General features: G+C 38.6%; 1 pseudogene; it reads right to left on the bottom strand.

Moving 5' to 3' along the window:
- Positions 1-558: 558 nt before the first annotated feature.
- Positions 559-648, bottom strand: LOC130020210 (uncharacterized; annotated as a pseudogene).
- Positions 649-3604: the final 2956 nt, after the last annotated feature.

The following is a 3604-nucleotide window of genomic DNA, read 5'->3' as shown; positions in this document are numbered from 1 at the left end:
GCCCATAAGTTCATAAATTTCAATGCTGAATATCAATGTAACTTATGGAGTATTTACTTCATTTCACAAAGCAAAATTAAAATTCAAGAACATAACACCTCAAATAGTTTATCCTATGGAGAGAAAACTTAATACTAATAAGAAGAAATAAAAATAAACTATAGTGGAAAATTTAGAGATATACTGAATAAAAATAACAAAAATATACCTAATCACCTACAATGTAATTTTTATACATCTCCTAGGTACTGTGTTGAGAAGTCTACCAAAATGCAAGAGATGAAAGGACATAAAAGGTCCAGTGACCATCCCTTTCTAGTCTATTTCATATATTATATCCTGGAAAATTTGTTCTTAGCATGTGTTTGCTTTTTAATGATCTCTCAGGGACCAACAAACTACACAACTTATTTTTGTATTAAAAATTCACAATGACTCTGCTTTTCTCTGTACATATAGGTTATCATTGCATTTATAATAAGGTCAATTCAGTTGTATTTTTACTTAAGTTTTCTTATCTCATTCTTACTCAACCATAACATTGGAAGTGTCTTCCTTAAAGGTTGCTTTTGGCTTTTTAAATTTTCAAATCTCTCTGTGTCTAACTTGATACTACACTTGATCTTAGCCAAAAGGCCAAGAAGCTAGGCTGGAGTGATAGCACAGCGGTAGGGCGTTCGCCTTACAAGCAGCCAACATGGCCGACCCGAGTTCGATTCCTCCGCCCCTCTCGGAGAGCCCGGCAAGCTACCGAGAGTATTCAATATGCCAAACACAGTAACAACAAAGTCTCCAATGGAGACGTTACTGGGCCCGCTCGAGCAAATCAACGATCAACGGGAGGGCCTTTACCTTTTTACCTTTATGTATCTAACTTAGTATTATAAATTTTATATGCTTGCATATTTAAAAAAGTCCTTTACAATATAACAATCTTTAGAACTTCTCGTTTCTTAATTTTCCCCACAGGACTAACAAACAATTGCAATTTCAATCAATAGTAAAATTTAAAGTTCCTTTCTATAAATAATTGCCAGGGTAGCCCACTTCCTCTCCCCGTTCCCCCCTCTTTCCATTAAATATGCTTAATGGTGTTAGGTTTACATTATTTCCTACAAGATTTTATATACTTTGGCTGTTAGAGGTGGGATTCCCAAGCAGTGCTCAGAAGGACTCCAAGAGCCACTTCTGGCGATTTTCAGACAACCTAGCCGGACAGCTCAGTCCTAGAACCAACAATATGGTTTGCTGATTACCTTTTGTATCACTGGGGACCACCAAGACCACCCCTGTAGTGCTTGGGTACTACCAGAGCTATACCTCACAATTCTCAGGGAGCACCGATCAAACCACTTGGGAAGCCCTGTACCATCTCTCTGACAACGACGCTTTTACATCTGATCCATCCTACCACTGCACAGTCAAAGGAAGAGAAACACGGGCAGCAACGTTACTGGGAGTTTACTGAACACGCAGGTTCACAAGCTTCCTAGGGTCTGCTCAATTATAATCTGAGTTATTTTTTGGTATCAGACATGAATATAAACACATTAAAATTAATAAGTATCTTTCCAAACTATATCACTCTTCCTTCACTCCACCCTAGTTCAACATAGCAACCAGAATGATTATTTATTTATTGAATGAGAGGTATTCACACCTGCTCATCAATAAAGGTCAATGTGGCACTCTGCCACTTCAGATTTTAATATTTTCAATCCCTTTCACTTTCTAAGTCAACTGCCTGGATTTTATTCTTCATATAATGTGCATCTCATATATATGTAAAAATTGTATAAATTGTATAAATTCAATGCAATCACTATAAGGATACCCATGACATTCTTCAAAGAAATGGAGCAAACACTCCTGAAATTTCTATGGAACAATAAGCCCCAACGAATAGCTAAAGCAATTCTTGGGAAAAAGAAAATGGGAGGAATCAACCTCACTAACTTCCAACTCTACTACAAAGCAGTAATAATTAAAACAGCGTGGTACTGGAACAAAGGCAGAACTGCAGACCAATGGAACAGGGTTGAATACAATGACATCTCCCCTCAATCATATGATCATCTAATCTTTGATAAAGAAGGAAAAAATGTGAAGTGGGGTAAGGAAAGCCTCTTTAAAAAATTGTGCTGGCATCACTGGACGGCTACATGCAAAAAAAAAATGGGCTCAGAACTCTACCTAACACCATGTACAAAAGTAGGATCAAAATGGATTAAAGACCTCAACATCAGACCAGAAACCATAAGGTACATTGAAGACAAAGTTGGCAAAACCCTCCATAACATTGAAGCTAATGGTATCTTTAAAGATGCCACGCCACTGGCCGAGCAAGTGAAAACAGAGATAAATGGGACTATCTTAAACTAAGAAGCTTCTACACCTCAAAAGAAACAGTAACCAAAATAAAAAGACAGTCTACAGAATGGGAAAGGATATTTGCCGAATACACATCTGACAAGGGGTTGATATCAAGGATATACAAAGTACTGGTTGAACTCCACAAGAAGAAAACATCCAACCCCATCAAAAAATGGGGCAATGAAATGAACAGAAACTTTCTCAAAGAAGAAATCAGAATGGCAAAAAAGCACATGATAAAATGTTCTACATCATTAATCATCAGGGAGATGCAGATCAAAACCACAATGAGATACCATCTCACACCTCAGAGACTGGCCCACATTCAAAAGAACAAAAGCAACCGATGCTGGCGTGGATGTGGCGAGAAAGGAACACTCCTTCACTTTTGGTGGGAATGCGGACTGGTTCAGCCCTTTTGGAAAACAATATAGACAATTCTCAAAAAATTATAAATTGAGCTCCCATTTGATCCCGCAATACCACTCCTGGGAATATATCCCAGAGAGGCAAAAATGTATAGTCGAAGTGACATCTGCACTTGTTTTTTCATTGCAGCACTCCTTACAATAGCCAGAAACTGGAAGAAACCTGAGTGTCCAAGAACAGATGACTGTTTAAAGAAACTTTGGTACATCTACACAGTGGAGTACTATGTAGCTATTAGAAAAGATGAAGTCATGAAATTTACATACAAGTGGTACAACATGGAAAGTATCATGTTAAGCGAAATGAGTCAAACAGAGAGGGATGGACATAGAAAGATTGCATTCGTCTGGGGAATCTAAAGTAACAAAATATGAGATTAATACCCAAGAATAGCTGAGATCAGCACCAGGAGGATTACTCCATAGCTTAGAGACCAGCTGGGCCTTCTAGGAAAAGGGCAGCTCAGATAGAGAAGGGAGCACCAAATAAAGGGCGTTTGGAGGATCCTCCAAGGAGGGGAGATGCTTGTTGAAAGCAGACTATGGACTGAACAAATTTGCCACTCAATGCCTCTTTTGCAGACCACAACACCCAAAAGGAGAGAGAGAACAAAAGGGAATGCCCTGCCACAGAGGCAGGGTGGGATGGGGGGATGGGGGTGGGAGGGATATTATCCATGGTGGTGGAAAATGGGAACTGGTGGAGGGAGGGATATTTGATCATTGTATAATCGAAACCCAAGCACAAAAAATTGTAAATCTACAACTGTACCTCATTGTGTTTAACTAATGAAAATTTTAAA

This window comes from Sorex fumeus, unplaced genomic scaffold (assembly GCF_029834395.1).
Source record: "Sorex fumeus unplaced genomic scaffold, SorFum_2.1 ptg000010l, whole genome shotgun sequence".
In the NCBI taxonomy this organism is placed as follows: Eukaryota; Metazoa; Chordata; class Mammalia; order Eulipotyphla; family Soricidae; genus Sorex; species Sorex fumeus.
Note: the sequence above shows the minus strand (reverse complement) of the source record. Positions and strands in the feature narration are given on the sequence as shown.